Consider the following 19,544-nt stretch of genomic DNA (forward strand, 5'->3'; position numbering starts at 1 on the left):
ACTCCCTTGGCACACCCTCCTTGACGTCACTTTGTGTCATATTTTTGCTGAAGGGGGTATCGGAAGGACAGCCCCGGAGCCCCGCCGGCCGAGCCCCGGAGTCCAGGTGGCCGAGCCTCGGAGCGCGCGGGCCGAGCCCCGGAGTCCGGGTGGCCGAGCCCCGGAGCCCCGCCGGCCGAGCCCCGGAGTCCGGGTGGCCGAGCCCCGGAGCCCCGCCGACCGAGCCCCGGAGTCCCGCCGGCCGAGCCCCGGAGTCCGGGTGGCCGAGCCCCGGAGCGCGCGGGCCGAGGCGGCCGGCTGCGCGGGGCCCCTTTCCTGCTGTGGCACGTACTGTGGCAGCCAGTGGCATAAATACGTTTCATGTTTTATTTTTGCGTTCGTATTTTCATTTTAAAGTGAGAAAGAGAAGGAATTTTTTTAAGCAACATTTCGTTCTCTGGACTGTGTACATTTAGTATTTGTGTTTGTCCTTGATTAAAAAATTAAGGTCAGTAAGAGTGCCTTGAAATCTAGATAAACCGATTCTTCTCTCGTCTTGCCCTGTTGAAAATTGTTAACGTACAGTTAAAATGAGACGTCTCTGAAGATGTTTAGATACAGGTCGTGTTCCTGAGCTAGGGCAGTGTGGAAGAGATGCTGGAAAGGTCGGCGTCTACGCTGCACTCGCCTCTCAATTTCCTTTTCGGAGCGAGCTTTTCGTTTGGTTAAACGAGGACCCCGTAGCTTATTCGTCCCGAAGGTGGTGGCCCTGGGACGGCCCGCGGCGGCTCCGTCAAGCGCGGATCGGGTGTAGAGGCGTCCTCAGGAGACGGCTCAGGCAGGCCGGGGCTGGGAGTGGGGCACGGTAGGGGAAGAAAAGCTTGGAGAAGGCCACTGAGTGTTTGTTCTTTAGAGGCTTTGTCATCTTGACAAGGGCAAGACTAGCTGTGTTGAGTGAGATTTTTAAGGCCTCTAGGAAGTTTCCTTTAAAGGAATTAAAAAATATATACCTCAAGAGATAAAGTAAAATGCTCAAGTGCCAAATGTATGATTTGATGTGACCACCACCCAGATCAATATCTAGAAAGTATATCTAGAGAGTGGCCGAGTGGTTAAGTTCTGGCGCTCCGGGTGGGCGGCCCAGGGTTTTGCGGGTTCAAATCCTGGGCGGGGACACGGCACCGCTCGTCAGGCCACGCTGAGGCGGCGTCCCACATGCCACAAGTGGAAGGACCCACAGCTAGAACATACAACTATGTACCGGGGGATTTGGGGAGAAGAAGAAGGGGAAAAAAGATTGGCAATAGATGTTAGCTCAGGTGCCAATCTTTAAAAAAAATTTTTTTAGTCCTGTTTCATTCATATTTTTAAATTTGCATTTCTTTTCCACAGGCCTGCCTTCTTGGCAGTACACAAAACAGAGGGCTGAAGATAATATTGTTCTAAATAGAAGTGACAGGTTTATCCGACCACCTTCTGAGAGTGTCCAACAAAATCTGCTTTTATTAGCGTTTATTGCTTATATTTAGAGTCCGTTTTTAAAAGACATAAAGATACTTTATGGTCAGAAAAGGCCAGACAAAATGATCAATATGTGAATAAAGTTAAGGGAGTTATTATTTAGTGTTAAGAAGTTGAGTGAGGATCAGTGATCCTCGGCCTCCTCTGTGTCCTGGTTAGTGCAGGTCTCAGATTGCCTCACATGCTGTCCTTCTGTGAGCTCGTCTAGTCCCATTAATTCAAATGTGATCAAAAGCTAGGGTAGCCCAAGTCTCTATTCCAGCCTGGATTTCTCTGTACTACTTCCAAATGCCTCCTGGACATCTCTGCCTATTTTGCTAGCACTTTGCTCATGTTTTTCACTGATTTATGTTTTCTGGATAATAATACCTTGTTGGTTATATTGGTTGCCTATTTTCCAGTCTGTACCTTGTCTTTGACGTTTGTTTGTGGTGTCTTATACTGAAATTTAGTTTGAATGTAGTCAGATTTATTCATCTTTTCCTTTCTATTTTGTGCTTTGAAAGTCTTGTTTATGAAAGCCTTTACTACTTCAAAATCACAAAGATACTCTTCTATTTTTTTGCTAAAAGTTTTAAACTTTTATTCTTCATATTTAGGTTTTTAATCAACCTATTTTTTTGTGCGTGAGGTAGAGATCTAATTTTATTTATTTTATGTATGAGCAATTAATTGTTCTAGCAGCATTTCTTGAATAGTTTAACTTTTCTTTCATGGTTTGTAATGTCACTGATCTCAAATCAGTTTTCCACACAGAGTTTCCACATGGATATGGATTGTTCATTCTTTTCCATTGATCAATTTGTATGACCTCTATGACATTACCATACTATCATAATTGCTACAGCTTCTATAGTAAATGTTTATAATAAGTTCATAAGTTTTTATAATGTGTTAATACCCAGCAGGACATTGAGAACAGTTAACGTCCACCTATTTTCTTTAAAATTGTCTTGGAAATGCCAAGTCTTTTTCTACTCTGTATGAATTTCAGAGTCATCTTGTTGAAGATCTGTGAAAAGGGCAGGCCCGGTGGCACAGTGGTTAAGTTTGCACATTCTGCTTCTCGGTCGCCCGGGGTTCGCCAGTTCACTTCCCGGGTACAGACATGGCACCGCTTGGCAAGCCATACTGTGCTAGGTGTCCTACATAGAAAGTAGAGGAAGATGGGCATGGATGTTAGCTCAGGGCCAGTCTTCCTCAGCCAAAAGAGGAGGATTGGCAGCAGTTAGCTCAGGGCCAGTCTTCCTAAAGAAAAAAAAAGATCTATGAAAAAAACTTGAATTTTATTGAAAATTCATTAAGACCTCAGTTTCTCCTCTGTAATATACTGATATTAATGGTTGTTATGACTAGATATAATTAATTTGTTTAGTGTGCTTAATGAATGGCTGTTATCTTCATCATCATCATCAATGAATGAGCCTTTACTCTTGCTTTGAGATCTGAAATTCAGAAATACTCCCTTCTGACCACAACTTGATGCATTAGTTTATCCATCTTCTACTCCCTTACTCCCACTAAACTTAGTCTTTGACTTCATCAAGATAATTAGTGTCAAAACCATCTCTGTTTTTCTAGTCTGTCCATCCATTCCTGGATTGACTTGTTTTCCCCAATCCTCACAAAACTTGCTCCACATCTTCACTGTTCTACCTTATTTGCTTATTAAACATTCCAATTGTTACTACCAGGCTTATTCTGAGCTCAGATGACCTTGATTTTTAGTTACCAGAGAAGCTTTCCTCACCGTCAGCTCTAACCGGGCCTGTAATTCCTCCTACACATAGTGTCTGCTCGCACCTCACTGCCCTCCGTGTTCTAGAGCTCATCCTCCAAGACCTTGCTCCCGCACTTGCCTTCTCACAAGTTTTCATTTTCTTGCTCTCTACTGGCCCTGGCAACTGGTGATTTCCAGGCTTTTAGATTTCACCAACCAATACATTTTTTAATTGAGAAAATCAACATAGATTTGCCAACTTTTTATGTTGTCAAGAAAAGATATTTAGAAGTAATACAACAAACAACAAAAAACTACTACCATCTACTACTGGAAGGTAGTATAGCATAATAGTTAAGACCACAGACTCCGGAGCTACACTGTTTGGACTAGAATTCTGGCTCTGCCAGGGTAATTATATAACCTATGAAGATGTAGATAATATCTACCTCTTAAGGTTGTATTGTATATACTAATTCAGTGAATTATTACACAGAAAGCAATTGAAACAGTACCTGGCATGTATTCGTGCACAGTAGTGTTATTTTTTATTGTCATCGTAATTATTATTTTTGCCTCACTGTCAGCACATCTTTTTTATTATAGCCGCATCTTGCTTTGTCTTTTACAGTGGTTGCCCTCGGGCTGCAGAGTCAGTATGATGCCATCAAGTGTCGTTCCTAATCACCTGTGGCTCTTGGGGATCTCGTTAAGATTGCTGTAAGTATAAAATGCTTAAGGGGACCCCTGCAGATTGCTGGAGCTCTTTCTCTGTGTATCTCCCATCTCCCATTACTCTACTATACAAAGATAAGGAGCAGAGAGACAAAGAGTGGCTTGTGCAAGTCTATGGAGAGGAAAAAGCGGTTTTCATGTCATGCCTGCAAAGGTGAATGTGTTGGACTTCTCAACAGCCACTCTGAAAGGGAAAGGATAATGGAGCAGTGCTTCAAATTCTGAAGGAAAATTACTTCTAATTTAGTATTCTATACAAGCTAAGCTATCAATCAATTGTGAGGCTGGAATAAAGTTATTTTCAAACCTAAAAGGTCTCAAAAAATGTACATTCCATTTATCCTTTCTCAAGAAGCTAATGAAGGATGTGTACCACCTAAATGAGGATTAAACCAAGAAAAAGTAGGATATGTGATCAAGGAAATATGAAACCCAAAGTAAGAGAGAGGTGAAAGGAATTACAGATTGATGATTTTGAACAGTAAGGTGAAATTGTGAACTCCTAATATGTTTGAACAAATTGAGGCTTACCCTCATGGGCCATGGTTTGGGGTTAAATTAATGATTATTACATGAGAAACTAAGCACATTTTTAAGAAGAATTTTTATTAAACCTATCAATTTAGTCATTCAAACTTTTTTAAGTGATAAACAAAACATCAAAAAGAGTATTATGATTTTGATGTTTGACATTCTTACATTATACTCCCCCTTTGTTTATGAGGAACCGCATTTTAACCGCCTTGCCTTACTCACAGTTTTAAGAGGAAATGCAGCAAACTGGAAATAAAAGCAAAAGTAGAGAAACAAAACTGGTGTCTGTAAATTAATAACCTATGGTAAAACTATTTTAAAATCATCTTCCATAAGACTCTGTGGCACTAAAAACAAGCAGTATATAGAATTGCCGTATAGAAAATTCCTTAAGACACATGGTAGAATAGAGTGAGCTTTGAAAACCCTTTATACCCTGTAATTCTGTGAGTGTAGATTGAGATGCCACTTTTGCAGTCATTGACTAGAAAAAGATTCAGTTAAGTAAATATATGCATAGATACATGTATACGTACATAATAAAAAGCTTAATTTTATAGATTTTCGAAGTTCTTTTTTTTTTTTTGGAAGTCACCTTTTTTGTTTTAGTAATTCTGTGCTTACTGTAATCTTGATTAAAATAATAGGGCAGATTCTTATTCACCTCAGAAGTTTGTGGAACTGGCTTACTCCGAGTGCTGATGAACGAGGCATTAAAGAAAACAGGGATCTAACTAATGCTTTGTTATACTACTGGTGTGCATAGAATTTGAGATTTAATAATATCTTGATTTATATCATCTAACTTTTTTTTTTATGTTTTGCCTCTAAGCTTGTAAACTCACAGAGAGCTGCGTTTTGTATAGAATAATGCTATTCAGATTCAAGGCACCCAATAATATCTTTTTAATGGCTGATTTGTTAAGAAAATATATAGGTTATAAAAATCTGGAAATAAACAATTTAAGAGCATAAGCAATGCCAAACAGCAGATGGATAATTTCCTGGTTCTTCCATGTCTTCTTAACTTAAAAATAACATATTCAACATGTTAATTTTGGCTACTCACATCTTTTCAGCCATATTTCCCTCTCTCTCTCTCTCTCTCTCGTTTTTTTGGTGAGGAAGATAGGCCCTGAGCTAACATCTGTGCCCATCTTCCTCTATTCTTTATGTGGGATGCTGCCACAGCATGGCTTGATGAGCGGTGCATAGGTCTGCTCCCGGAATCTGAACCCACAAACCTCGGGCTGCCAAAGTGGAGTGTGCAAACTTAATCACTAGGCCACCAGGCCAGCCCCACATTTCCCTTTTATTCTCATAATTCTTAAGCTTATTGTTTTTTGCTACTCCTGATTAACATACTATTTTTGGCAGATTACTTCTTTAAATCAGAAACTTTAAATTCCACTTAAGACTTTCTCAGGTGCAGTTTTCTTTGGTATTAGCCAATCTATTCAGACTGATTTCGTCTGCTCTTAGTACTGGTCGTTTTAGCCTGGCCCATAGCAACAACCTGCCTGCCATTTGACCCCTAGCTTCCATCTCTAAAATATCCTATGCAAAGCTTTAACTATAGCTTTTCTAAATGAAGTTTTTTTTAATAGACTTGATTTTTTTAGAGCAGTTCTAGGTTTACAGAAATATGGAGGAGAAAATACAGAGAGTTCCCATTTGACACCCCCACCACACACATATACTCAGTTCCTCCTACTAATGTCCTGCATTAATGTGGTACATTTGTTATAATTGATAAACCAGTAATGATACATTATTATTAACTAATGTGCATGGTTTACAGTAGAGTTCACTCTTGGTGTTGTACAGTTCTGTAGGTTTTGACAAATGCGTAATGTCGTGTATCTAGCATGATAGTATCATACAGGATAGTTTCACTGTCCTAAAAATGCCCTGCGTTTCACCGACTCATCCCTACCCAGCCTGCCCAAACACCGGCAACTGCTGATCTTTTTGTTATCTCTAATTTTGCCTTCTAAATGAAATCTTTTCTGTCATTTAAAACAATCTCTAGAGTAGATCCATATGTGTGGGGTAAAAAAGCAAGCTGCGCAAAATGTGTATAGTATCCTATTTATAAATTTTAAAAACATGTATATACGCATATTTGATTATACGTAGAAAATTTTTGGAAGGTTACATAGAAAAATGATTACTTCTATAGGAAGGAGAATGGGAAGAGTTGATGAGGTCTTGTAACTTGCTATTTTGTTTGAATTTGTTACTATGTACAAATATTATTTTAAAATTTAGAATATTTTATTAATAAAGCTAAAAACAATCTCTAGATAAAGATTTTTTTCCAAACACAAAAGCATGGGAAACCTCAAGAAGATCTAGAGATTTTGACTGCATAAAAATATTAAAATTCTGTACCTCAAAAGCATCATAAAATCTGACCCACCCTGCTATTTACCCATCTATAATGTTTTTTAAATTCATATTTTCATACCTGATGTTCTCACGTGACATCTTTATGATGTTTTGTTCTTTCTTCACATGTTATTAACCTGCCACTCAGCATCTTCTTGACTCTTATTTAGGCTTAGTTTCATGTTAAAATTGTGACCCTTTTCAGCAATCTCAATCTGCCTTATCCTGCCTTATTTATTTATTTATTTTTGAGGAAGATTAGCCCTGAGTTAACATGTACTGCCAATCCTCCTCTTTTGCCTGAGGAAGACTGGCCCTGAGCTAACATCCGTGCCCATCTTCCTCTGTTTTATGTGGGACACCTGCCACAGCATGGCTTGATAAGTAGTGCCTAGGTCTGCACCTGGGATCTAAACTGGCAAACCCGGCCGCTGAAGCAGAATGTGCAAACTTAACCACTGTGTCACCAGGCCAGCCCCTACCCTGCTTTATTTTTATAGCACATATTACATTCTAAAATGGTTTGTTAGTTAGGTATTTCGTTGTTTGTATATTTTTATCTCTGTCCCTCATGCCATTTCCCACCACTAGAAAGTAAGTTACACAAGCTTTTTGTGTGTCTTGTTCACTGATGAATCCTCAGTGCCTGACACTTGGTAGGTGCTCAGTAAAAATTTGTTGAATGAATAATTGAATTGTTTTTTAAATTATTAAATTGCAAAATTTTAAAAATTTCATCTGTATCTCTGTTCCTATAATCCTGCCTCAGTTGGTATTTGTTGTTTAGTTTGTTGTGTTATATTGTGATCATACTCCTCTGGTGTCTAAGTACTTTGATTCACAAACGCATGTTCTCTACTACCCTTTCTGATAATGGATGTGTTGGAAGAGCAAAAGGGCCGACTTTAGCTTTATCCCTTCCACAAGAGTGAGGGTTCGAGAGCAGAGAGCTCCAGGCCCCGCCAGGACTCGAGTACGCTGTCTCTGCTACTGTTTCTTTGGACAGCATTTGCCTTGAAAATCATATTCCAGCGGAAGGCTGCTGTAATCCACCACAATCTTGGAGGTTTGGGAAGGAGCAGGGGAGTGAATGTCCCAAGCTCTAGAGTATCTGGTCAGCCCACGTTCTTTTTCAACAGCAACTCACTTCAACAGAGTCTTTATGTTACTCTACACTGAGAAGCCTGATCTGTTGCTGATGATTTCTGGGGCAATCAGCTGTCTGGCACTGATTGTCCCAAAGCAATGCGGGGGAGTGGCAGGAACAATACTTAAGAACTTGCTCCTAAGCCTAACTGGGCTTTCCTCACAGTTTTTGACCTTATTCCTCAAACCGTTGCTGCCTTGTCTCTGTGGTAACCTGGGGTTGATTTGAAGAGAGGAAGTCCACAGCGCTTACTAATTCTCCATTTTCTCAGGAACCATACGAAGAAATCTGCTTTAAATATAAAGACACAGATAGATTAAAAGAATGGACAGAGATCCACCAAGCTAATACTAATGAAAAGAAAGCCATAGTTGCTTTCAGACAAAACAGATTTCAGAACAAGGAAAGTTATCAGGGATAGAGAGGGGCGTTACATAATGATAAAGGGTCAATGCTCCAGAAAGATACAGCCACCTCTGACATATGTACGTCTAACAACAGAGCATTCAAATAGCTAAAGCAAAAAAAAAAAAAAAAAAAAGCTAAGGCAAAAAAGTTATAGAACTGCAAAGAGAAGCAGACAAATCCACTGTTACAGTTGGAGACTTCATCACCCCTCTTTCAGTAATCAGTAGATCCAGCAGGGAGAAAATCAGTGAGGATGTGGTTGAACTGTGTCTTACCATCAATCAACTGGATCTAGTTGACATTTATCACATACTTCACCTAACAATGGCAAAATACACATTCTTCTCAAAAAAGACATATGTCCATTTAAAGAAAAACTTGTGTGCAAAAAGATATAGACATAGTTGTTGATAGATATACAATAAATTTAGAAAAGTGTTTGCAAGGAGGTTTAACATCTATAATATACAAAGAGCTCTTAGAAATTCACATTAAGGGGGGGCTGGCCCCATGGCCGAGTGGTTAAGTTTGTGAGCTCTGCTGCAGTGGCTCAGGGTTTCACTGGTTCGGATCCTGGGCGTGGACATGGCACTGCTCGTCAGGCCACATTGAGGTGGTGTCCCACATGCCACAAGTAGAAGGACCTGCAACTAAGATATACAACTATGTACCAGGGGGGATTTGGGGAGATAAAGCAGGGAAAAAAAAGAAAAAAGGAATTCACAGCAAGGGAACAAGCAATTCAACAGAAAAATGAGTGGGCAAAGAATATAAACTCAGCAAAGAGTAAATCCAAATGTGAAAAGATTCTCAGAATCAGGAGAAATCAGGAAAATGCAAATTAAAATAATAGTGAGATGGCATTTAGGCCTAACAAATTGGCAAACCATTTTTATGATTCAACTAGCATTTGTGGTGTGTCTGTCTGCCGGGTGCTGAGATAAGCGTGCGTCCAGTTGGGCGCTTGCAAGGTGCTGTGAGGTGGGCCTCTCCCGCTGGAGGAAGAGGGTTGGGTAGGGAAACTGATGACAAGAATCACATGAAGGAAATGGGAGAAGTCACTGTAGGAACGGTTTTTCTTTTTCCTTTCTTTTTGAGTAGGCAGTTCATTCAAATGGTGTGTGTGTGTATCTACATAGATAGATTTATGTTTTGAGTTGAAGTTTCCCCCACATATGTTCCATCCGCCCATTTCCCATGCCAACACCACCCATCCCACAACTGTTTTTATGAGTTTCTCATGTACGTACCTTCTCAGAGCTTTTTCCACCCCCCTTCTGCATTCTGTCGTCTTGCCATGGTGTTTTTTTAAAAATTGAGGTATAATTGACATACAACATTAATTAGCTTCAGATGTACAACATGATGACTCAGTATTTGTATGTATTGTGAAATGGTCACCACGATAAGTCTAGTTAACATCCATCACCCTACATAGTTAGAGAATTTTTTTTTCTTGTGATGTGAACTTTTAAGATTTACTCTCTTAGCAACTTTCAAATATTCAAGACAGTATTATTAACTGTAGTCACTATGCTGTACATTACATCCCCATGACTTATTTATTTTATAACTGGAAGTTTGTACCTCCCTTCTCTCATTTCATTCACCCACCACTCCCTGCCTCTGGCAACCACCAGTCTGTTCTCTGTATCTCTGAGCTTGTATTTTTGTTTGTTTTTGTTTTTTAGATTCTACATATAAGTGAGATCATACAGTGTCTTTCTCTGTCTGACTTATTTCACTTAGCATAATGTCCTCAGGGTCCATCCATGTTGTCACAAATGGCAAGATTTTATTCTTTTTTCATGGCTGAATGATATTCCATTATATCTGTCCATCTCACATCCTCTTTCTCCATTCATCCGTTGATGGGCGCTCAGGTGCGGCTGTGTCTTGGCTGTTGCATGTAACGCTGCAGCGAACAAGGAGTGCAGATATCTCTTTGAGTTAGTGTTTTCATTTTCTTTGGATAAATACCCAGAAGTGGAAGTGCTGGATCATATAATATTTCTGTTCTTAATTTTTTGAGGAACTGCATGCTGTTTTCCATAGTGGCTGCACCAATTTAGGTTCCCACCAGCAGTGTATGAGAGGTCCCTTTTCTCCACATCCTGCCAACACTTGTTATTTCTTGTCTTTTTGATGATAACCATTCTAACAGGTGTGAGATGATTCCCCGAGCTTTTTTATACCAATAGAAATTTACATTCTCCCTTTTTTAAAAGAGATTATCATAATGTGTACTATGTTCCATATCTCATTTTTTTGGTTAACAATAGCTCTTACAGGTATTTAATTAGCTCCATAATGAGATTCCTCATCCTTTAACAGCTGCATAGTGTTCCACTACAAGAATGCTGAAATTTATTTTACCAGCCCTTATGAAGGACATTTGCATTGTTTTCAGTCTTTTGCTTTTAAAAACAATGTGGTTGAATGAATTACAGCTTACGAATCCTATCAAGAGGAATGAATTGAAGCATATGATTTGGATTGTGATTTCCACAAAATATTGCTAAATGAGAAAAAATAAGATGGAGAAAAATGTGTATAATATGATCCCAGCCTGTAAAACAACATCATCAACACATATAAATGTTTGGATATTTGTGTGTGTGTGTATACAATCAAAATATTTATATTTGTAAATGTATATTTACATACACATAAATTTGTATATAATTATTTGGGGGAAATAACAGAAAATACATATTACTTGTGATATAGGTTTGGTTGCTCTAAGGCCAAAATAATAATGACTTAAGATGGATGTGTATTTTTCCCTTCCATACAGTTTAGGGATAGTCAGTTCAGGACTGATACAGCAGCTCCAGGCATTAGGGGTCCAGGCTCCTTCTAGCTTGTTAAACTGCTACACTCAATATGTGGTTTCTGTCTCACGGCCTTAAATGGCTATATTACAGCTCCTGCCATGATATATCTGGGGAGGGGAAGTGGAAAAAGAGTACACCTCTTCTTTTTAAGGGCTTGTCATAGAAGTTGCAGCCATCATTTCCACTTAGAGCCCATGGGCCAAAATGTAGTCATATGGCTAAACCTTCAAGGGAGGCTAGGAAATATAGGTCCTTAGCTGTGTGGTCATACACCAAGCTAAAACTTAGGGGTTCTAATACTAAAGGAAGAAGAGAAGAAAGGACATTGAGAGACAAGAGTGGTCTCTACCACAACAGACTATAGATTAATAGGTGAGCTAGGTAACAAGGGAAAAGGAACATTTTTTTCCCCCAAATTATCTATTCCTGCATTACAAACCTACCCCAAAATTTAATGCCTTAAAACAACAATGTTACTATTTCTTACCATGCTGTGATTTGGCTAGGAAGTTTTTCTGTTGGTTTTCCCTGAGCTCATTCATGTGGCTGTCTCCCTTCACGTGCCCTTTCATCCCAGACTTATTCACAGCATAGTGATCTCAGAGCAGTCAGTATTCCCAAAGGTGAAGAAGGAAGCTGCAAAGCCTCTCTAAACCTCATCTAAGAAGTTGCACAGAGTCACATCTGCTGCATTCTATGATCAAAGCAAGTCACCAAACTAGCCTAGATTTAAGAGGTGGGGAAATAAACGACCTTTTGATAGTAAAAATGGCAAAGGCATATTGCAGAGAGGCATGAACAAAAGAGGCATGAGTCATTGAGAGCAAACATAACAATCTGACACAGGGTATATTTACACTTATGTGCATAGGTAAATTTTTATATTTGTCCACATACTCAAAGAAATATAAATAAGTAAAATTGGTTAAACAAGTTGATGGTGAGCAGATACAAATATGACCATGTTACCCTCCTGCTTTTTTTTGCCTTGCAGGGCAAAGGCCAAGCCCCTTAGCCCATACTATTCCTACTATATTATACTACCTCCTAGGAGATGTGATAAAACCAGTAAGAAAGATAAATCGCTTCTAGCTAGAGTGGTTGGGCTTTATGTAAGATGTGGAATCTGAAATGAACTAGGTCTCGAAGGAAGAAGTATTAGAATTGATGGAGAGGGGCAGAGTGGCATAAACCAATAGTTCCCAATCTTTTTAGGAGTACCCTTTTAAAAAAATTGAAATATAGCATACTGCAGAAGTAAATGAAGTATCTATTATAGAGTAAAAATACCCCTGTATCCACCACCCAGGAGATAGAATATTACCAGTTACATAGGAACCCTCTTGTGCAACCTCCCAATAACTATCCTGTCTCTCCTCCTAGAATGTAACCACTCTACTAACTTAGGACCATAGAGCAGTTTTGCCTCTTTTTGAATCTTACATAAATAAGATTAAATGTATATTTCACCATTATATTTGTGAGATTCATCTGTTCGTAGAAGTAGTTTGTTCATATTCATTGCTATATTCCATTATATGGATAAACCAAATATATTTATCTATTCTATTGTTGATATTTGGTTTGTTTCTGCTTTTGAGCTGTTAACCAATAATGATGCCACAAGCATCTTTTTATGTGTCTCTTGGTGTGCATAGGCAGACATTTCTATTGAGAGAATACTTAGGATTAATATTCTTTGGTCATTGAGGTATGCTCAAATTTTATGAAGAATGACAGTTTTCCAAAGTTTACGTTATTTATATCCCCACCAGCAGTACTGTATATGAAAGTTTCTTCTTCTCCATACCCTGGGCAACGCTTGGTATTGTCAGTCTTTTTAACTTTAGCCATTCTGATGAGTGTCTTGGGACATCTCATTTTGGCATTAATTTGCATTTTCCTGAGGACTGTAGAGATTGAGCGCCATTTTATGTTATTTGCCATTTGGAGATCCTCTTTTTTTGAAGTGCTTATTCAAGTCACTTGCTCACATTTCTTTTGGGTTGTCAGTCTTATTCTTATTGATTTTTAGGACGTTATATATTCTAGATATGCATTCTTGTTCAACTATATCCGCACCAAATATCCTTTACCATAACATGGTTTGTCTTTTCATTTTCTTAATTTTGTCTTTTGAAAAAAAGTTCTTAATTTTAATGTACTGTATTTTTACCAATCTTTAGATTGGAATTTAGAATGGAAACTTTCTTAAATTATTTTGAGTGTGCCTTCTATTTCTTCTTAAAACCCTAACTGATAAAGTAATTGATACCAGGAGTTGTTACAAGAAATAACACCCTCAAAATGGGATTCTGAGATTGGATTAGATACACACACACATGTAAAATCAATCACGCAGATAACCTCATTGCTCTGTGGAAAGGGATCACAGGTAATCCACGGCTTATAGTACTGTTATGACTACCATTAATAGCATGGGATGGAGTGAAGGGGGGTGGGGAGGAGAAAGTATCACCATGGTAACCATAGTAATTATAAAGTCTGTGGATCTACCAGGCTTCTGTTACGGTCCTAAACAGAATGTACAAAAGAAAAAGAAAAACATAAAAACTATGAATAAACTATTAAGAATGTGTGTAGTGAATCAGAACTCCTCCACTGCAGCTTTGAAGGGGTCCTTCATCTGTAATCAGTGGACAGATAAAGTAGATTTGTAGCACCAATTAAATGCTCAATTCCTTCAGTTTTCTGACTCTGAGGTAAGAGCACTGGTGAGGAAGGAGGGGCCCTAAGACATAGAATGGGCAGACAAAAATGGAGCTGAGAACTCTGAACGTCCATATCTCCTGAACTTCCTTTGTTCTCTGAGGAAGCCAGCCTCCTCTTGGGACAGCTCTCTCGTCAGCTGGTACTTGTTCTGAGAACTTACCCTCACACTTCCCAGTACCTCCCATTAAATCCCAAGGTAGCCTCATCAGAGAAGTGTGTGGCCAGCTCTAGCAAGTACACAGGAGTTAAAGTCCTTGCCGTTTTGATCAGGAGGGACCTGGAGAGTATATATGGAAGTGGGCACTAAGGGTGTTACACCGAAGGGGAATAAATGTAAGATTTGATCATGGCAAATTTATTGGCAGGGTGTACTCACCTGAGAATCAAGATTTAATATATTGGAATTAATAGTTTGCTAGGATGAGGCTTGGACTCAATGATACCCTACAAACAATAAAGGGTCTATAAATAAAATTTGAAATAATAATTTCAAAATGCAAGAAATCCCCTGGCATACTGTAGAGGAGGGAGTACAAAAGCTCCTTAGCCATCCTCAACTCTCACCAAGTTATTAAGAAATGCATTGGTGATAGGAGCCCCAGCATTCTCAGAGAGCTCTGAAGTGGCTGTCCTTTGCCAGGATGATGGTGATGAATGCTGTAGTGGAACTGGGTTTCCTGATCTCAGTAGAAATAAGAATCCCAGAGTGGTAGAGGCCACATGATGGCGCATAACCATCGGAGACAAGGTGGGCACAATTACCATAATAAATGAAAGAAGAGAATGTTAACCAGAGTGTTTTGACCCACAGAGAGAGGTGGTAATGGCTAAATGCTTACAAGGTCCCTAGAAATGAAATAGATTAGGTAACCTACTGAGCTGCTTGACATATATAGGTGGAAAAATTCTGGGAAGCAAACTAACTTGTGTTATTGTAGTGAAATTTGAAGCATCTCATCCAGTTTACCCATGTGGGACTCCTTGGTGGTGGAGAGATTGGGTCCCTTTAAAGAAGAACCTTGCAATGCAGCCATATTGTATAACCATGAATCTTCCCCTAATCCGGTGGTTCCCCAACTTGTCTGCATGTTAGGACATGTTAGTATTCTGAAGACCAGGATGCACCCCAGACCAATTAAATCTATGATTTCTGGAGGTGAGACCCAGGCATTGGTATTTTTTGAAGCTCTCCAGGTAATTCCCATGAGCAAGTTTGGGAATCACTGCCCTAATCCTTCTCTAGTGGCGATTTACTGGAGAAAGGAAAATATCTAGACCTCTTGAGGCTTATTAGACATTGTCTCTTAGGTTATACTAATACCCGGAGACCCAAAACTCTACCTTGGACGACTGGTTAGAATAGGGGGCCTGAGAAAGTCAAGTGACAGATGGAGTCTTGGCCTGAGTCTGGCTAACACTGAGTCCAGAGAGACTCATGCTGTGATTATTTCTCCAGTCCCAGATGTATAATAAGAATAGATATATTTTAATAACAGAAACAATCTTCATTTTGGTTTCCTGAACAAGGGAGTGAGTGCTATTATGGTAGGGAGGGCAATGAAGAAGTTCAGAACTGCTTGCTACCACTCCCTCACCAAGAGAGTAAACAAAAAGTACCACTCCCTGAGGAAATAGCAAAAATTAGTGTCACCATGCTGGCATGGTGAGTCACACCACATTCCCATTAAAATTCCGTTTGTGGTCACCAGATGGATCATAGAGGATGAGAATGCAAAACCCAGATGGGTAATGAAGAATGAATGTAGATTATTGGAAGGCTTCATCAGGTGGGGATGCCAGTTGTGTTGGTTGTTCTAGGTGTGGTGTCTTCATTGGAGGAAATTAATGTAGACTTTTTTTTAATGCTTTTTGGTGAGGAAGAGTTGCCATGAGCTAACATCTGTTGCCAATCTTCCTCTTCTTTTTTTCTTTTCTCCCCAAAGCCCCAGTACATAGGTATATATCCTAGTTCTAAGTTATTGTAGTTCTTCTATGTGGGATGCAGCCTCAGCATGGCTTGATGAGTGGTGTGTAGGTTTGTGCCCAGGATCCAAACCGGCAAACCCCAGGCCGCCGAAGCAGAGCGCATGAACTTAACCGCTCAGCCATGGGGCCAGCCCCTAACATAGACTTTAATGTGATATATAGGTATTGATCTGCAACCCCGCCCCCCCCATTCCAATCAGTAAGGAAAATCAGAAGCAGATTGCATTTATTTGTTTGTTTATTTTGGCACCTGAGCTAACATCTGTTGCCAACCTTCTTTTTTTTTGCTGCTTCTTCTCCCCAAAGTCCCCCAGTGCATAGTTGTATATTCAAGTTGCAGGTCCTTCTGGTTGTGCTATGTGAGACACTGCCTGAGCATGGCCTGATGAGTGGTGCCATGTCTGTGCCCAGGATCCAAACCAGAAAAACCCCAGGCCACCAAAGGGGAGCATGTAAACTTAACCACCTGGCCGTGGGGTTGGCCCCAGCAGATTGCATTTAAATGTAAGGGACAACAGTAAGCCTTTACTGTTTTGTCTGAGGGTTATGTCAACTTTCCTGTTCTCTCTATGGTGTGATTGTCTTGCTCTGCCATAGAATATCACAGTGATCTATTATAGTACTGAAATTATGTTAAATGAACCCAATGAGCAGGAAGTAGCAAGTACTCTACGTGCTTTGGTAAGACATGCATGCTAGAAGATGCAAGATAAACCCTGTAAAACTTCCAGGACCTGCCACAAGTTTCTAGGGGTCCAGTGGCTGAGACATGTTAGGATATCCGTTCAAGTGAGTGACGGGTGGTTGTATTTTCCACCACCACAACAAAGAAAGAGGCAACATGTGTGGCAGGCCTTTCTGGGTTCTGGAGGCAACAAAACATAATAATAGAATTTGGGTGACCTGCTCTAACCTGTTTTCTGGGTAACTGTAAGACTACTAGTTTTGAGTGGGGCCCAGAGCAAACTGTCTTGTCAGCTGGGCCTTACGATTGGGTAGATCCAACGATACTGGAAGTTCATGTGGTAAAGATGTTATATGAAGCCTCTGGTAAGTTCCAGTAGAATTACAACGCAGACCCCTCGGTTATGAAGTAAAGATATGTCTTCCTCAGCCAAGAACATTTTGTTTTGTGTCTTTGGAAAGCAGCTCCTGATTTGCTGCTGGTCCATGGTAGGGATGGAACATCTGACCCTGGGACGTCAAGTGGCTGTGTGAATAATGAAATTGCCCATCACAAACTAGTGTCATCTGACTCACCAAACCATGTGTCTGGATGAGCACAGCAGTAGGCCACTCCCTACAAGACTGAGAGCACAGCTACAACTAAATGGAATGAGCAGGTGACTCAAACTGCTATAGTCCCTGCCCTACTCCTTTAGCACTTCTCCCTCAACCCATGTAAACTGGCTCCCCTCTGACCAGTTAATGGAAAGGAAAAAAGTGTGGGTCTTGTTCATTCACAAAAGGATCTGCAGTGAGCTGGCCATAGCTGGCTGTGAGTGGTCACTGCACAACACCATCATTCATTAGTGGTCCTGAAACACAACAGTAAAGAGAAATCCTTCCATTGGGAAAGACTTTAGAAGATATGGCCTGAGGTAAAGGTATATGCTGGTTCGTTGTTAGTGGCTTATGAGTTGATAACCTGAACAGGAACTTGAGAACAAATTGGAAACTGGCTCAGTTTATGGGGCCAGTTGGGAGACAATAACTGCAAATTAGAGATGCTGGCCTATAGAATGAAGTACATGCCTAAAACCAGTAATCGATGTATGGTGCCATCTTCCCCAAAAGGTATGCAAAGTGGAGATGAGAGTGGTCTCTCTATTTTATATATGTCCAATTTTAAAAAAAAATACTGGCAGCTTGTTTTCCAAACTTGATAAAAAGAATAAAATTACAAATCCACAAAGCTCAGTGAACCACAAGCAGGAAAATTACAATTAAAATCACACCTATGCACTTACAATCGAACTTTATATGATTATATGATATCAATCAGATATTTGATTATATAAATCAAACTTTGTATGAAATCAGTTTATATGAAAACTTTATATCAGTTTTATCAAACTGATAAAATAAAACAAAAACATCTTTCTTTTTTTTTCTTTTTGAGGAAGATTAGCCTTGAGCTAACATCTGCTGCCAATCCTCCTCTTTTTGCTGAGGAAGACTGGCCCTGAGCTAACATCCATGCCCATCTTCCTCTACTTTATATGTGGGACTCCTGCTACAGCATGGCCTGGAACACGGTGCCATGTCTGCACCCGGGATCCGAACCAGCAAACCCAGGGCCTCCAAAGTGGAACGTGTGTGCTTAACCACTGCGTCACCGGCCCAGCCCCTGAACAAACACATCTTAGAAGCATCCAGAAAAATTATATATCACACACAAGGGGCAATTATATGAATTTTTATAAAAATAAGTTTTTCAATGGAAGCATAACATACATATAGAAAAGAGCAAATATACTTGTTCAGCATGACTTATCACAAAGTGAAGATAACTAGGTAAGCACCACCCACATCCACAACTACAACATTGCTATGCCCCGTCTTAGTCATTACTCTTCTTTCTTCCCAAAGGTAATCAATGTCCTGAATTTTAACACCAAAGCTTGGATTTGTCAGTGGTTAACTTTTATATTAATTGTAATGTAGTCTTTTGTGTCTGGCTTCCTTCACTTAACATTGTTTGTGAGATCCATCCATGTTGTTACCTGGCGCAGTTGTTCATTCATTTTCATTGCTATGCAGTATTCTGCTTTACGAATATATCGCACTTTATCCGTTCTACTGTTGTAGACATTGGAGATGTTTCCATTTTTTGGCTGTTATGAGGAGTGCCGCTGTGAACATTCTTGTGTCCATCTCTTGGTGTACACATGTACACATTTTTGTTAGGTTCTTCGTCGTACCTAATAACCCCCTTGAGGGGACTTTTTGGTTCCTGAAACGTTGGAGTCAGTGGTTTTGGAGGTCTTAGTGCTCAAAGGAGGAATGCTTCCTAGGGAAACATAGTTCAGTGAGTTAGAAGTGGACACTGCTCGCTGGCAAGTTTGGGCTCTTGCTCTTACTAGCGAACAGAGAGAGAAGGGGATCACTCTGCCGGCAGAGGTGAGGGCTCCGTTTTAACGGGGATTTGGATTGCTGCTATATAGTGGAGTAAGAAGGACTCTATACGGAAGGTGGGGTATTCACTGGGATGCTACTTAGTGCTCTCTTGGCGAAGAGTCTAATACAAGGTAGGGTAACCCCACACCCCCCGGTAAAGAATCCCATTCAGCCGAGGTGCAGACAAAGTGAGAGAAACCTGGACTGGGCAGTGAGAGAAAGCAGCTTCGCTTATGAGTCCAGGCCTTGTGAGCGGCTGACAAGCAGGTTTCATGATTATGTCTTGTTACTTGTTTCTTTTCTCCGCTACCATATATGAAGAATTCCGGGGTGGCCACTGTGTTTGGTTTCAGCTGAGGGTATGACAGTTGATAGCACTTCATGATGATTTTGTAGCTGATGATGAGAGGAGATCACATGGGGGAAGAGAGTG

General features: G+C 40.1%; 1 protein-coding gene across 6 annotated transcripts in view; it reads left to right on the forward strand.

Annotated features, from left to right (window-relative positions):
* Positions 1-19,544, forward strand: part of UBE2D3 (ubiquitin conjugating enzyme E2 D3) — a 71,342-nt gene that overhangs the window by 923 nt on the left and 50,875 nt on the right. For 5 of the 6 annotated variants that reach the window (XM_070263340.1, XM_070263342.1, XM_014738630.2 and 2 more), the window contains exon 2: positions 3,852-3,940. The gene's annotated coding sequence lies outside the window, so the exon portion shown is untranslated. Of the gene's footprint in view, positions 1-272; positions 488-3,851; positions 3,941-19,544 lie in introns of those variants that run through there. The other variant, XM_070263344.1, reaches the window with a different exon arrangement.

This window comes from Equus caballus, chromosome 3, assembly GCF_041296265.1.
Source record: "Equus caballus isolate H_3958 breed thoroughbred chromosome 3, TB-T2T, whole genome shotgun sequence".
NCBI classification, from domain to species: Eukaryota; Metazoa; Chordata; class Mammalia; order Perissodactyla; family Equidae; genus Equus; species Equus caballus.